The sequence below is a fragment of the Mytilus galloprovincialis genome, chromosome 10 (genome assembly GCF_965363235.1).
Source record: "Mytilus galloprovincialis chromosome 10, xbMytGall1.hap1.1, whole genome shotgun sequence".
Taxonomy (NCBI): domain Eukaryota; kingdom Metazoa; phylum Mollusca; class Bivalvia; order Mytilida; family Mytilidae; genus Mytilus; species Mytilus galloprovincialis.
Window position 1 is genome coordinate 19963728 of NC_134847.1, and position 17930 is coordinate 19981657.

Sequence of the window (17930 nt, forward strand, 5' to 3'; positions counted from 1 at the left end):
TGTATGTTGTATAAAGGGGAGATAATCAATCCAAACGACTTCATAGGGGTTGAACAATAAAGATTTATTTGATACTGTCAGGTTTGAGGTAATGGTAGGTTATACTTTGTGTATGTTGTATAAAGGGGAGATAATCAATGCAAATGACTTCATAGGGGGTGAACAATAAAGATTTGTTTTATACTGTCAGGTTTGAGGTAACGGTAGGTTATATTTACTTTGTGTATAATGTATTAAGGGGAGATAATCAATGCAAATGACTTCATAAGGGATGAACAATAAAGATTTGTTTTATACTGTCAGGTTTGAGGTAATGGTAGGTTATACTTTGTGTATGTTGTATAAAGGGGAGATAATCAATCCAAATGACTTCATAAGGAGTAACCAATAAAGATTTGTTTTATTCTGTCAGGTTTGAGGTAATGGTAGGTTATGCTTTGTGTATAATGTATTAAGGGGAGATAATCTATCCAAATGACTTCATAGGGGGTGAACAATAAAGATTTGTTTTATACTGTCAGGTTTGAGGTAATGGTAGGTTATACTTTGTGTCTGTTGTATAAAGGGGCGATAATCAATGCAAATGACTTCATAGGGGGTGAACAATAAAGATTTGTTTTATACTGTCAGCTTTGAGGTAACAATAGGTGATATTTCCTTTGTGTATAATGTATTAAGGGGAGATAATCAATGCAAATGACTTCATAAGGGATGAACAATAAAGATTTGTTTTATACTGTCAGGTTTGAGGTAATGGTAGGTTATACTTTGTGTATGTTGTATAAAGGGGAGATAATCAATCCAAATGACTTCATAAGGAGTAACCAATAAAGATTTGTTTTATTCTGTCAGGTTTGAGGTAATGGTAGGTTATGCTTTGTGTATAATGTATTAAGGGGAGATAATCTATCCAAATGACTTCATAGGGGGTGAACAATAAAGATTTGTTTTATACTGTCAGGTTTGAGGTAATGGTAGGTTATACTTTGTGTCTGTTGTATAAAGGGGCGATAATCAATGCAAATGACTTCATAGGGGGTGAACAATAAAGATTTGTTTTATACTGTCAGCTTTGAGGTAACAATAGGTGATATTTCCTTTGTGTATAATGTATTAAGGGGAGATAATCAATGCAAATGACTTCATAAGGGATGAACAATAAAGATTTGTTTTATACTGTCAGGTTTGAGGTAATGGTAGGTTATACTTTGTGTATGTTGTATAAAGGGGAGATAATCAATGCAAATGACTTCAAAGGGGGTGAACAATAAAGATTTGTTTTATACTGTCAGGTTTGAGGTAATGGTAGGTTATATTTTGTGTATGTTGTATAAAGGGGAGATAATCAATGCAAATGACTTCATAGGGGGTGAACAATAAAGATTTGTTTTATACTGTCAGGTTTGAGGTAACGGTAGGTTATATTTACTTTGTGTATAATGTATTAAGGGGAGATAATCAATCCAAATGGCTTCACAGGGGTTGAACAATAAAGATTTATTTTATACTGTTAGGTTTGAGGTAATGGTAGGTTATACTTTGTGTATGTTGTATAAAGGGGAGATAATCAATCCAAATGACTTCATAGGGAGTAACCAATAAAGATTTGTTTTATTCTGTCAGGTTTGAGGTAATGGTAGGTTATGCTTTGTGTCTGTTGTATAAAGGGGAGATAATCAATGCAAATGACTTCATAGGGGGTGAACAATAAAGATTTGTTTTATACTGTCAGGTTTGAGGTAACAATAGGTTATATTTCCTTTGAGTATAATGTATTAAGGGGAGATAATCAATGCAAATGACTTCATAAGGGATGAACAATAAAGATTTGTTTTATACTGTCAGGTTTGAGGTAATGGTAGGTTATACTTTGTGTATGTTGTATAAAGGGGAGATAATCAATGCAAATGACTTCAAAGGGGGTGAACAATAAAGATTTGTTTTATACTGTCAGGTTTGAGGTAATGGTAGGTTATATTTTGTGTATGTTGTATAAAGGGGAGATAATCAATGCAAATGACTTCATAGGGGGTGAACAATAAAGATTTGTTTTATACTGTCAGGTTTGAGGTAACGGTAGGTTATATTTACTTTGTGTATAATGTATTAAGGGGAGATAATCAATCCAAATGACTTCATAGGGGGTGAACAATAAAGATTTGTTTTATACTGTCAGGTTTGAGGTAATGGTAGGTTATACTTTGTGTCTGTTGTATAAAGGGGACATAATCAATCCAAATGACTTCATAGGGGGTAACCAATAAAGATTTGTTTTATACTGTCAGGTTTGAGGAAATGGTAGGTTATGCTTGGTGTATAATGTATTAATGGGAGATAATCAATCCAAATGACTTCATAGGGGTTGAACAATAAAGATTTGTTTGATACTGTCAGGTTTGAGGTAATGGTAGGTTATACTTTGTGAATGTTGTATAAAGGGGAGATAATCAATCCAAATGACTTCATAGGGGTTGAACAATAAAGATTTATTTTATACTATCAGGTTTGAGGTAATGGTAGGTTATACTTTGTGTATGTTGTATAAAGGAGAGATAATCAATGCAAATGACTTCAAAGGGGGTGAACAATAAAGATTTGTTTTATACTGTGAGGTTTGAGGTCATGGTAGGTTATACTTTGTGTATGTTGTATAAAGGGGAGATAATCAATGCAAATGACTTCATAGGGGGTGAACAATAAAGATTTGTTTTATACTGTCAGGTTTGAGGTAACAGTAGGTTATATTTACTTTGTGTATAATGTATTAAGGGGAGATAATCAATTCAAATGACTTCATAGGGGGTGAACAAAAAAGATTTATTTTATACTGTCAGGTTTGAGGTAATGGTAGATTATACTTTGTGTATGTTGTATAAAGGGGAGATAATCAATGCAAATGACTTCATAGGGGGTGAAGAATAAAGATTTGTTTTATACTGTCAGGTTTGAGGTAATGGTAGGTTATACTTTGTGTATGTTGTATAAAGGGGAGATAATCAATCCAAATGACTTCATAGGGGGTAACCAATAAAGATTTGTTTTATACTGTCAGGTTTGAGGAAATGGTAGGTTATGCTTGGTGTATAATGTATTAATGGGAGATAATCAATCCAAATGACTTCATAGGGGTTGAACAATAAAGATTTGTTTGATACTGTCAGGTTTGAGGTAATGGTAGGTTATACTTTGTGAATGTTGTATAAAGGGGAGATAATCAATCCAAATGACTTCATAGGGTTGAACAATAAAGATTTATTTTATACTATCAGGTTTGAGGTAATGGTAGGTTATACTTGGTGTATGTTGTATAAAGGAGAGATAATCAATGCAAATGACTTCAAAGGGGGTGAACAATAAAGATTTGTTTTATACTGTGAGGTTTGAGGTCATGGTAGGTTATACTTTGTGTATGTTGTATAAAGGGGAGATAATCAATGCAAATGACTTCATAGGGGGTGAACAATAAAGATTTGTTTTATACTGTCAGGTTTGAGGTAACAGTAGGTTATATTTACTTTGTGTATAATGTATTAAGGGGAGATAATCAATTCAAATGACTTCATAGGGGTGAACAAAAAAGATTTATTTTATACTGTCAGGTTTGAGGTAATGGTAGATTATACTTTGTGTATGTTGTATAAAGGGGAGATAATCAATGCAAATGACTTCATAGGGGGTGAAGAATAAAGATTTGTTTTATACTGTCAGGTTTGAGGTAGCGGTAGGTTATACTTTGTGTATGTTGTATAAAGGGGAGATAATCATTTCAAATGACTTCATAGGGGGTGAACAATAAAGATTTGTTTTATACTGTCGGGTTTGAGGTAACGGTAGGTTATATTTACTTTGTGTATAATGTATTAAGGGGAGATAATCAATCCAAATGAATTCATAGGGGGTGAACAATAAAGATTTGTTTTATACTGTCAGGTTTGAGGTAATGATAGGTTATACTTTGTGTATGTTGTATAAAGGGGAGATAATCAATCCAAATGACTTCACAGGGGGTAACCAATAAAGATTTGTTTTATTCTTACAGGTTTGAGGTAATGGTAGGTTATGCTTTGTGTATAATGCATTAAGGGGAGATAATCAATCCAAATGACTTCATAGGGGTTGAACAATAAAGATTTGTTTGATACTGTCAGGTTTGAGGTAATGGTAGGTTATACTTTGTGTATGTTGTATAAAGGGGAGATAATCAATCCAAACGACTTCATAGGGGTTGAACAATAAAGATTTATTTGATACTGTCAGGTTTGAGGTAATGGTAGGTTATACTTTGTGTATGTTGTATAAAGGGGAGATAATCAATGCAAATGACTTCAAAGGGGGTGAACAATAAAGATTTGTTTGATACTGTCAGGTTTGAGGTAATGGTAGGTTATACTTTGTGTATGTTGTATAAAGGGGAGATAATCAATCCAAACGACTTCATAGGGGTTGAAGAATAAAGATTTATTTGATACTGTCAGGTTTGAGGTAATGGTAGGTTATACTTTGTGTATGTTGTATAAAGGGGAGATAATCAATGCAAATGACTTCAAAGGGGGTGAACAATAAAGATTTGTTTTATACTGTCAGGTTTGAGGTAATGGTAATTTATACTTTGTGTATGTTGTATAAAGGGGAGATAATCAATGCAAATGACTTCATAGGGGGTGAACAATAAAGATTTGTTTTATACTGTCAGGTTTGAGGTAACAATAGGTTATATTTACTTTGTGTATAATGTATTAAGGGGAGATAATCAATGCAAATGACTTCATAAGGGATGAACAATAAAGATTTGTTTTATACTGTCAGGTTTGAGGTAATGGTAGGTTATACTTTGTGTATGTTGTATAAAGGGGAGATAATCAATCCAAATGACTTCATAGGGAGTAACCAATAAAGATTTGTTTTATTCTGTCAGGTTTGAGGTAATGGTAGGTTATGCTTTGTGTATAATGTATTAAGGGGAGATAATCAATCCAAATGACTTCATAGGGGGTGAACAATAAAGATTTGTTTTATACTGTCAGGTTTGAGGTAATGGTAGGTTATACTTTGTGTCTGTTGTATAAAGGGGAGATAATCAATCCAAATGACTTCATAGGGGGTAACCAATAAAGATTTGTTTTATTCTGTCAGGTTTGAGGTAATGGTAGGTTATGCTTTGTGTATAATGTATTAAGGGGAGATAATCAATCCAAATGACTTCATAGGGGTTGAACAATAAAGATTTGTTTGATACTGTCTGGTTTGAGGTAATGGTAGGTTATACTTTGTGTATGTTGTATAAAGGGGAGATAATCAATGCAAATGACTTCAAAGGGGGTGAACAATAAAGATTTGTTTGATACTGTCAGGTTTGAGGTAATGGTAGGTTGTACTTTGTGTATGTTGTATGAAGGGGAGATAATCAATGCAAATGACTTCATAGGGGGTGAACAATAAAGATTTGTTTTATACTGTCAGGTTTGAGGTAGCGATAGGTTATATTTACTTTGTGTATAATGTATTAAGGGGAGATAATCAATGCAAATGACTTCATAAGGGATGAACAATAAAGATTTGTTCTATACTGTCAGGTTTGAGGTAATGGTAGGTTATACTTTGTGTATGTTGTATAAAGGGGAGATAATCAATCCAAATGACTTCAAAGGGGGTAACCAATAAAGATTTGTTTTATTCTGTCAGGTTTGAGGAAATGGTAGGTTATGCTTTGTGTATAATGTATTAAGGGGAGATAATCAATCCAAATGACTTCATAGGGATTGAACAATAAAGATTTGTTTGATACTGTCAGGTTTGAGGTAATGGTAGGTTATACTTTGTGTATGTTGTATAAAGGGGAGATAATCAATCCAAATGACTTCATAGGGGTTGAACAATAAAGATTTATTTTATACTATCAGGTTTGAGGTAATGGTAGGTTATACTTTGTGTATGTTGTATAAAGGAGAGATAATCAATGCAAATGACTTCAAAGGGGGTGAACAATAAAGATTTGTTTTATACTGTCAGGTTTGAGGTAATGGTAGGTTATGCTTTGTGTATAATGTATTAAGGGGAGATAATCAATCCAAATGACTTCATAGGGGTTGAACAATAAAGATTTGTTTTATACTGTCAGGTTTGAGGTAACAATAGGTTATATTTACTTTGTGTATAATGTATTAAGGGGAGATAATCAATGCAAATGACTTCATAAGGGATGAACAATAAAGATTTGTTTTATACTGTCAGGTTTGAGGTAATGGTAGGTTATACTTTGTGTATGTTGTATAAAGGGGAGATAATCAATGCAAATGACTTCAAAGGGGGTGAACAATAAAGATTTGTTTTATACTATCAGGTTTGAGGTAATGGTAGGTTATACTTTGTGTATGTTGTATAAAGGGGAGATAATCAATGCAAATGACTTCATATGGGGTGAACAATAAAGATTTGTTTTATACTGTTAGGTTTGAGGTAACGATAGGTTATATTTACTTTGTGTATAATGTATAAAGGGGAGATAATCAATGCAAATGACTTCATAAGGGATGAACAATAAAGATTTGTTTTATACTGTCAGGTTTGAGGTAATGGTAGGTTATACTTTGTGTATGTTGTATAAAGGGAAGATAATCAATCCAAATGACTGCATAGGGGTTGAACAATAAAGATTTGTTTGATACTGTCAGGTTTGAGGTAATGGTAGGTTATACTTTGTGTATGTTGTATAAAGGGGAGATAATCAATGCAAATGACTTCATATGGGGTGAACAATAAAGATTTGTTTTATACTGTCAGGTTTGAGGTAACGGTAGGTTATATTTACTTTGTGTATAATGTATTAAGGGGAGATAATCAATTCAAATGACTTCATAGGGGGTGAACAAAAAAAGATTTATTTTATACTGTCAGGTTTGAGGTAATGGTAGATTGTACTTTGTGTATGTTGTATAAAGGGGAGATAATCAATGCAAATGACTTCATAGGGGGTGAACAATAAAGATTTGTTTTATACTGTCAGGTTTGAGGTAGCGGTAGGTTATACTTTGTGTATGTTGTATAAAGGGGAGATAATCAATGCAAATGACTTCATAGGGGGTGAACAATAAAGATTTGTTTTATACTGTCAGGTTTGAGGTAATGGTAAGTTATACTTTGTGTATGTTGTATAAAGGGGAGATAATCAATCCAAATGACTTCATAGGGGATAACCAATAAAGATTTGTTTTATTCTGTCAGGTTTGAGGTAATGGTAGGTTATGCTTTGTGTATAATGTATTAAGGGGAGATAATCAATCCAAATGACTTCATAGTAATTGAACAATAAAGATTTGTTTGATACTGTCTGTTTGAGGTAATGATGGTAGGTTATATACACTTAGTGTATAATGTATTAAGGGGAGTTAACCAATCCAAATGACTTCATAGGGGGTGAACAAATAGATGGTTTTTGTCAAGCCTGCAACTTTTGTTGCAGAAAGCTCGACATAGGGATAGTGATCCGGAGGCGTCGGCGGCTACGGCGGCGGCGTTAGCTCACTTCCTAAAAGCTTTATATTTTAGAAGGTGGAAGACCTGGATGCTTTATACTTTGTATATAGATGGTTCATGTTACGAAGTTTCCGTCAGTCACATGTCCAATGTCCTTGACCTCATTTTTTATGGTTCAGTGACCACTTGAAAAAAAAGTTCAAATTTTTTGTTATGTTGAATTCTCTCTTATTATAAGTAATAGGATAACTATATTTGATATGTGCGTACCTTGCAAGGCCCTCGTGTCTGTCAGACAGTTTTCACTTGACCTCGATCTCATTTCATGGATCAGTGAACAAGGTTAAGTTTTGGTGGTCAAGTCCATGTCTCAGATACTATAAGCAATAGGGCTAGTATATTCGGTGTATGGAAGGACTGTAAGGTGTACATGTCCAACTGGCAGGTGTCATCTGACCTTGACCTCATTTTCATGGTTCAGTGGTTATAGTTAAATTTTTGTGCTTTGGTCTGTTTTTCTCATACCATATGCAAAAGGTCTACTATATTTGTTGTATGGAATGATTGTTAAGTGTACATGTCTAGCGGGCAGATGTCATGTGACCTTGACCTCATTTTCATGGTTTTAGTGGTCAAAGTTAAGTTTTTGAGTTTTAGTCATTTCATCTAATGCTATATGCCATAGGTCAACTATATTTGGTGTATGGAAATATTTTATGATCTTTATGTCAGTCGAGCAGGTTTTATTTAACCGTGACCTCATTTTCACGGTTCATTGCACAGTGTTAAGTTTTTGTGTTTTGGTCTATTTTTCTTAAACTTTAAGTAATGTGTCAACTATATATGTTGTATAGAAGCATTGTTAGCTGTACCTGTCTGCCTGGCATGGTTCATCTGACCTGGACCTCTTTTTCAAGGTTCATTGGTCTTTGTTTAGTTATCTTGGTTAATGTTAAGTTTATGTGACAGTTGTAATAATAGGCGAGTGATATGAGAGCCAAATTTACATTTTTAATGCACCTACCTAACACACGGCTAAATTATATATCACTAGAAAGCTAAGAATGTGTACTTTCTAAATATCCCGGTCGTCAAAAGAAATTATGGTGCATTTTTTTTTTAAATCGAGGTCAAAGGTCATGGGTGCAATTTCAATTCACGGATACTTCTAGTTGTAAAATCGAGTCAAAACAAACGCAAAAACGAAACAATTTTATAGGAATGCTGTATTACTGTAGGGAAAATATATTTCTATCATAATATTAATTAATTTTAGTTGATTTTAACGGTAACGCATGTTACATAACGTTTTCTCTCGGAGTCTTTGAAAATCAACCTTTAAGTCACACAAATGTATCTGTAGTCGCCCTTGCATTATCTAAATCATATAATACCTCCATATCATTTGATTGGACGTATTTACAAACATATATATCTGCAAATTTGATATAAATAATCCGAAACAAAATATTTGAAGCAAGTTAAGGGGAAAATATACCATATGACGTATTTTTAAATGTTTAGAAAAGTTCCACAATGAGCTGTTTATTAAAATTGAGGAAGCGTATGGTCTCCTGTTAGTTTGAAAGTCTGCCAACCGCTTCAAGATCAGACAGCCATAGGTCAGATTTTCTTTTATTATTGTAGTGCAATATGTTGATATATAAAAAAGAAGATGTGGTATGATTGCCAATGAGACAACTATCCACAAAAGACCAAAATGACACAGACATTAACAACTCATACATCACTAAATCAGATATGATAAGAGTACTAACAAACACAACTAAAATGAGTAAAGTGCTACTGGTATATTTATATCAACAAATTGACAATTTTAATATAAAACATCACAAGGAAAATATGATCACTCATTGTACGTCAAAATGTGTTTGATTTTACTTCAGTCGGCCGCCATGTATCTTGAGATATAGAATTAATCAAACAACACTTGACAAAGTAGTTTGTACTCTTTTTAAATTATGCTAGTGATGACGTTCGGCTACTTTGGCACTAAGTATTACTTTTTTTTAATCTTGTTTCACCGCTTCAAACGGAGGACAAGGCTTTCCTAATATTGAACCTTATATTTGGCTTTCTAATGTTAAAATCCCGTGATCGAAATGTCGGACCAATGGGATGTTGGACCATTTAGGTGTCGGAATATTGCGATATCGGAATATTATAGCTTCATTTTAACTTGTAATCTCATCATTCTTATCGGTCAACATATCCATACAAAGACAACTTCCTTGGCATGGGCATATATCAGTACAGCAGAGGTTTTGCTCAAAGAGGACACAAGATCTACTATATACAGATTGAATTAAAAATTTGGAATGAACATGAGGAATTTGTCAAAGAGACACCAACCCGCTAAAAAGCAGGCAACGGCCAAAAACACCCAAACCGGGAGGCGTTCTTCAGCTGGCCCCTAAACAAAAATATACTACTTTGAAATGATAATGGACGTCATACTAAGCTTCGAAATAAACTCAAGAAGTTAAAATAAAAAATCATACAAAACTAAGAAAGGCCAGAGGCTCCTGACTTGGGACAGGCGCAAAAATGCGGCGGGGTTAAACATGTTTTCGGACATCTCAACCCTCCCCCTATACCTATACCAATGCGTGAACAGATCAAATCTTGTAGAAAGTTGGATGACATCATACCTGACCGATGTTGCCTTTTAGCCAACCAAAGTCATACGGAGATCTTTTATTGTTTCTGTAGTTAGGTCGACAGGGTCTTGGATAAAATTTTAACCTCCAGAAAAAAAAAATGCCATGTAGAATGTATGCCCTATTTTCATTGTTTCGAATCTCCTGATCAGTCAAACTTGTTAATAGTTAACAAAGGTGTGTCCATAAATACGGTGCATTTGTAGTGATAAACCTAAATGAAAAAGAGTAAAAAAAATATTTATAGATAATATACATTCTACTAAAGCCATACATCTAAGAACTTTGTCAATAGGACACCCCATCCTATAAGTATTTGCTTTATCAATAAGAAAGTTATTAGTGTTATTTGTCTTTTAGAGATTGTAACAACGTATACTGTATGTACCGTACAGTATACTACAGTATGCTGTTAGCTTATTTGAAGATGAAATGTCTTTTCGGAAACACTCGCTTTTTTTTAATTGTAACAAATTATACTGCATATATACTGTAAAGTGTGCTGTTAGCTTATTTAAAGAATAAAAGTATTTTGGGAAACACTCTTATTTGTTATGTTTAAGAAAGAAAGTGGTATTTGAACAAGAAGAAAGCTGCGGCCATTTTAACAAATTTGGTAATTTACATTTTACTGTCATTATACAATCACCTTTGTGGTATTTAAATACCTATTGCCTGACCAGTATAAAAAATTGTCAACACAATTTGTCCATTTAAATTGTACAATAGGTATTGTGATAACTCATCAACAGGTGGTCATTTAACTACCCAGTAAAAAATCTTCACTATTCCTTAAAGGTAAAATTTAAATGACTGATAGCTAGCTTGCTTTCCTCATGTATCATGACCAATGTCCTGAATAGACTATTCTATTTAGATATGGGACATTTTAAGCAATTTCTTTTTGTGTCTCTAAATAGTCAAGATGGAAATGTCAATCAGTGAATTTAGTTTATAAAAAAAGTAGATATATATGTTTGCTTCATGGTGTTTTTAATGTGGGATGTATTTTAAGTTTCTGATTCCTGATATCGAATTAAAGTGTTTGTACAATGGATTTTTTTGGATAGCCCATCTAATTGTGAATAATTCTACAAGATGATAATGTGTGGCTTGGTGTTTTCTAATGGGATATATTTTCATGTTATATTACAATTCCTGAAATGGAATAGACTCAATAGTAGTGATGCTAAGTTTCATTTAATATTCAGGATCTACTTCAAATGGAATTACTGTTAAAAATCTATTTTCAATATATCAAAAAAAGTACAAATGGCTTAGTGAATAGAAATTTCAGTGCTTTATTCTTCATTATGAAAGTAGGATTTACCAGCAATGATTTATTTGTGATTGTAAGCAAAATAAATAAATTTACAATAAATATCTTTATTAGAAAGAACAAATAGTGTATCAAATGTAAAATGTCCCATACCTAAATAGAATAGTCCATTCAGGACATTGGACATGAGGAAAGCAAGCTAGCTATCATTCATTTAAATTAGCTGTCGAAAAACAAACCAGGTAAATGACCACCTGTTGATAATAGCTCTCACAAGTCACAATACCTATTGCACAATTTAAATGGACAAATTGTATTGACAATTTTTTTAACTGGTCAGGCAATAGGTAATTCACTACCGCAAAGGTTATTGGATAAGCACAGTAAAAGGTAGATAGATTAACTACACATACTGACACCGTGGGTTAAAATATAAAAGATCAATACGCACAATATTAGTCAAGTTTTTCGATTAATTTTACGCTGCAAATAATAAGAAAAAAATGAAATTTATAAGCAATGTTGTTTGATTTGGTTTAGGCCCCATGTTTTTAAAGAAAACTAGTTGATTAACTGTGTTATCAGATTTCTTTTTTCAATTTGATTGAATTTCAGTTTAACTTCGACTGTACATACTTAGGGAAGATAGTTAACATTTTGTGAAGGCAAGGAATGGTCACGATATTTTATAATTTGTTTACTGCTTAGGAGGGGGAGGACAGGGGTAAGTGAGACAGGGAGAAAGGAGAGGAAGGCTGGGAGAAAGGAGAAAAAATAAAATATCTCTCCTTTTAAAAAATTATCTAATATTTCAAGAAAAAATATCTCAAAAGGAGATGTTTTATTCTTTATAATGGGAGAAAGGAGAACGGGGGTAGGAGAAAGGAGAAGAGGGGTGGGAGAAGGGAGAAGGGTACCCCCCTGTCCTCCCCCTCGCTTAGAAATAACATGGGTGACCCTTAAAAGCATGGGATATCATGACCCATCCAAATTACACCCCCAAACCCCCTTTACCCCCAGGCCATCGAGTCTTCTTTTTTTTTGGAAAAATAACTTTGACCGATTATGATGTTAAATTATTAAATTTACAAACTATCTGAAATTTAATTAGAAATATCCGTTTGGGCTCTAGATAATAACAAAGAAATGAATCAGAGTGCAACAAAATTAACTTATAACGTATCATTGTTTATTTGCCAAACTAAGCTGGAAGATTTGAAACACTTCCGGTAGGGGCGTCTACAATAATGAAACCATCTCGGTGAAAGCATGACTTTTGGTTTTTGACAACGAAAAACATGCAAATAAAAAAGAATCTAAATTACTTATCTCACTTTATTTTCACGACGAAACTGGAACGAAACTATAAGAATAAACTTTCATTCTTAACCTAGTGGATGCTTGTCAATTAGAGATGATGTTAAAAAATTTGTAAAATTAAATTCTTATTTTTTTTTTAAAGATCATGGAAATTAATATAAGGTAGTTGTGGCCTAAATTGTGTCAAGTTCTGGATAAATTGATAGTATTTTAGGTAAAATAGGTATATATGTAGCAATAAACAAAAAAACTATGTTAATTGGACATGCTTTGATACTATATATGCCCTTGAATTTTTACTAGATAACATTTTTGTTCGCTTTGGGGATTCCGTATATCGTCAGATTATCGGAATTCCAATGGGGACTAACTGTGCACCACTTATTGCGGACCTGTTTTTGTATTGTTATGAGTTACAATTTATGACAAAAATAAGCAAAGACCCATCGAAACAACATCTGATAAACAAATTTAATAATACTTTTAGATATTTGGATGATATTTTGGCTCTCAATAATGACGACTTCAGTATGTATATTAATGAAATTTATCCTGTTGAACTTACTTTAAATAAAGCTAATACTAACAATGACCACTGCCCTTTTCTCGATCTTGATATCTATATCACTAATGGAAAGCTGAATACTAAAATTTATGATAAAAGGGATGATTTTTCATTTCCTATCGTTAATTATCCGTTTTTAGATGGTGACGTTCCCTTGTCACCATCTTACGGTGTTTATATATCTCAACTTGTACGATTCGCTCGTGTATGTAACAATGTTTTAGATTTTAACGAGAGAAATTTATGTATTACTGAAAAATTATTACACCAGGGTTTTCGATATCACAAACTAGTCAAAACATTTACTAAATTTTATCATCGGTATAAAGACATCATTCGTAAATATAGCTCAACATGCAGACTTCTAATACGTTCAGGTATTTCACATCCAATTTTTTATGGTAATATTCTTTATAAAGCACAAAGGTGTCAGTATTCACCTCAGAAACTTACAAAACCTTTGAATAGACTTATTAAGAAGGGATATAATTACGATACTGTTGTCAAGTCATTAAAGATTGCATATTTTGGCGTTAATATTGAGTCACTGATAAGGTCTTTGCATCGGAACTAAACACATTTATTCTAAAAACAGTTGTTGGCATGACACGGGTTATGTTCTTCTCATATATGTTATGATGGTATGATACTAAACCCCTAACGGGAAGGATTGTGCCTGATGTTCATATGATGAAATCATAATCTTTCAGTCAGTTTAGTTGAAGTCTGGAGCTGGCATGTCAGTTAACTGCTAGTAGTCTGTTGTTATTTATGTATTATTGTCATTTTGTTTATTTTCTTTGGTTACATCTTCTGACATCAGACTTGGATTTCTCTTGAACTGAATTTTAATGTGCGTATTGTTATGCGTTTACTTTACTACATTGGTTAGAGGTATAGGGGGAGGGTTGAGATCTCACAAACATGTTTAACCCCGCCGCATTTTTGCGCCTGTCCCAAGTCAGGAGCCTCTGGCCTTTGTTAGTCTTGTATTATTTTAATTTTAGTTTCTTGTGTACAATTTGGAAATTAGTATGGTGTTCATTATCACTGGACTAGTATATATTTGTTTAGGGGCCAGCTGAAGGACGCCTCCGGGTGCGGGTATTTCTCGCTACATTGAAGACCTGTTGGTGACCCTCTGCTGTTGTTTTTTATTTGGGCGGGTTGTTGTCTCTTTGACACATTCCCCATTTCCATTCTCAATTTTATATGCCACACATATAGTAAGAGAGGGGATGAATAAAACAAAATCCCAATTTTGAAAAACAAAAATATTAATAGACCTTTACAGATTTACTTTCTGCTTTCTAATTATATTTTTTACATTAAACATCAGAGCTGTATGCCACAAAATAAATGGCTTATAAATTAAAAAGCATATATACTATCATAAATTCAATAGGAATATCTAATAGGAAATTTGTCCTAAAACTCTTAAATAAGTTTAGGTTTTTGCGGTGCTATGCATGAGTCAATAAATCTATGATTATAATAATTATAGTGAATACTTTAGCTTGGTCGATAAAAGTCCAAGATTTCAGTAAAAATCTTATTTAAAAAAAAAAAAAGAAATTTAGAAATATACAAAATTGTAAATGATAAAATTTGTATGAAAAGGGAGATAATAAGAATCTTTCATTTAAAGTAGCATTCCATTAGAGCTTTTTTTTATTATTATGAACAGGAATATATACTTATATATAAATCTGCAGCAACATGAAATGACCTTTATTTATTTTCAGTTTGAAGAGCTTTAATATGTATTGATGTCATATATAACTTTGTACAGTTTATTTATTACTATTGCCATTAAAGTCTGATTGTAAAACCATTGGTTTTCTTTTTCAATTATAAAAAAGAGCATTCAGGAATAAATTTGAATTCTAATTGAAGAAACTCTATAAGGGGAGATAACCAAGAGGTGTTCCACTAGAAGTTTTATTACACCAGATCTATTAGTAGACAAAAGGTAATATGATATTCTCACAATATTAATTGCATACACAACATCAAGAAATGAAAACACAAATATATAAGAAATATGTCAATGAGACAGCAACTGAACAATACAAAAAGAGACAAGTAGAGGTCAGTAAAATGTTTACAGAAAAATTAAAACTTTTAGATATATATAAAATAATTTGTAGCAAAATAAAAGTGACCTACTAATTAACATTTTTTTTTAGTTGGCGACATAATAATTCTATGCACTGATGTAGTTGATGGTTATAGCAAGTCATACCTGTTGGTAAGTAAACATTGTAGTCAAATTGTATAGAAATGTCTACTAGTTTGTTCATAGTGTATTTTATTTTAAATGATATAATTCTGAATTGGGAGATATATAAAAGGTACTTATCTTTACATGTAGCATCATATCAGTGCTTTTATTTCCTTTGCAATATATATGAACATTTTGCACAAATATAGCAACGTTGGTTTTGGCAAAACGTCACATGTTATCATTGCACAATAAATTGCATAGATAAATAGTGTCTGACCAAGAAATACAAACAAAAAGTATATGAGGAATACATCAATGAGACAGCAACCAACCAAATACAATTAGAGACAAGTTAAGGTCAGAAGGATAGCCTACAGAAAAAGTTATAAAACTTATATACATACATATATGAAAATAACATCAACTTAATGTAAACTTTATGATTTACTGAATTGTATTTTAGATTGAAGATAGTTTACTGTGAAATCCTGTGATCCAATATCCAGTTAATTTAATACAACATGTATTGGTATGTAAGCACTAAAGTAACTTTTTACTTATTTTCTTATCTAATTAAATTGTTAAATGTTTTTTTTAATTTAAATTAAATTATAAAATTATGAAAGGGAGGTAATGAAGAACTTTTTGAATAGGACAGAATTTACATTTTGCACTAGGAACAATATTTATTTGATTATATGGTAGTGCTCTTATAAAAGGAGAAAGATATTGAAAAAAAAAACCAAAAAAAAACCATACATTTGATATAAATGTATATACTATAGGTATCAGTATTTGAAAATGGAAGTGACCTTAATAATTTGATTATATTTTCAGTTTGAAGAGCTAATTACTACTGTGTACTGATGTCATATGTATTAATGCCCTGTTAAGTTATTATTACATTTGTATTGGTAAGTTTGCATTAAAGTGAAATAGATAATAGCTTTTAGGTAATCATTTAATCACACAAAATTCAGGAATAAATTGGAATTCTAATTGATAAAACTTGAGAGGGGAGATAATCAACAGTTGTTCCATTTGAATATTTTGATATTGCATAACCATAAAGTGGACCACTGTGGTTTATCAAGAAAAGTAAACAAAAATATATGAAGAACACGTCAAAAAGAAAGCAACTGTGCAATAAAAAATAAGACAAGAAGAGGTCAGTAAAAAGTTAACAGAGAAATTCAAACTTTTTATTGCTTAAAGAATACAGTGGTTTTCCAAGAAATCCAAACAAAAAGTATATGAGGAATACATCAATGAGACAGCAACCAACCAAATACAATTAGAGACAAGTTGAGGTCAGAAGGAAAGCCTACAGAAAAAGTTATAAAACTTATATACATACATATATATATGAAAATGACATCAACTTAATGTCACCTTTAAATTTACTGAATTATATTTTTTAGATTGAAGATAGTTTACTGTGAAATCCTGTGATCCAAGGTCCAGTAAATTTAATACTACATGTATTGGTAAGATAGCAATAAAGTAACTTTTTACTTATTTTTTTATCCAATAAAATTGGAAATATTTTTTTTAATTATAATTAATATATTACAAAATTATGAAAAGGGGAGGTACTCAAAAACTCTTTAAATAGGATTTACATTTTGCACTAGGAGCAACACATTTTTGATATGGTACCAGATAGTGCTCTTTTTGGAGGAGGATACAGAACATACATACATGTGACATATACTATTGTTATCAGTATCTGATTCCACACCAAACTTGTTAATAATTGGCAACTTTTAAAATGTTGAAAACAAAAGGGTTGGATTGGTTTTATTTTTAATCAACACCATTGACATATATAAGTTATGTATAAAGTTAAGTTATTTGATTTGTCTTGTTAACATTATGAAGGCTAACAAATTTAACCTTGTTATTATAGTATAGATATATTATAAGTGTGTCTTAACACGTGACAACTTTATGACAGTTGGATTATCTGTGGTGAAAAAGGCTAACACCATAATACATATATAACTACATTTCTCTAATTACCTATCTGCACCCATTGTATAAAAAAAATTTAATCAACGTGATTTTTTTTATATTAGTTCTTCATTGGTTAAAATCAGATTATGACGTAAAAAAATTTTTAAAGGCTTCCATGCCTGATGACCTCTCATAGAAAGAACACATCTTTTTTCATTTCACATGATAAGAAGGAAAAATATTGTTTGCTTCTTATTTCATATCATTAGAGAAACATATTCATTCCACCACCAAATCTCGTGTAATACGATTTATGAACTCAACAGTTAAATTTTAAATATTGAACTGTCTTGAGTGGATAAATATCGTATAATAATACTTGATGCAGTGGTGAATCTCTCTATATATATATATCACGGTCTCATCGGT

The 17930-nt window shown here is 32.0% G+C and overlaps 1 long non-coding RNA gene across 1 annotated transcript; it reads left to right on the top strand.

The window, feature by feature from the left end:
* The first annotated feature begins 15202 nt into the window (after positions 1–15202).
* Positions 15203–17032, top strand: LOC143049031 (uncharacterized). The gene is made up of 4 exons (XR_012970014.1): positions 15203–15569; positions 16009–16074; positions 16383–16459; positions 16967–17032. It is a non-coding gene; the product is annotated as an uncharacterized LOC143049031 (long non-coding RNA).
* Positions 17033–17930: the final 898 nt, after the last annotated feature.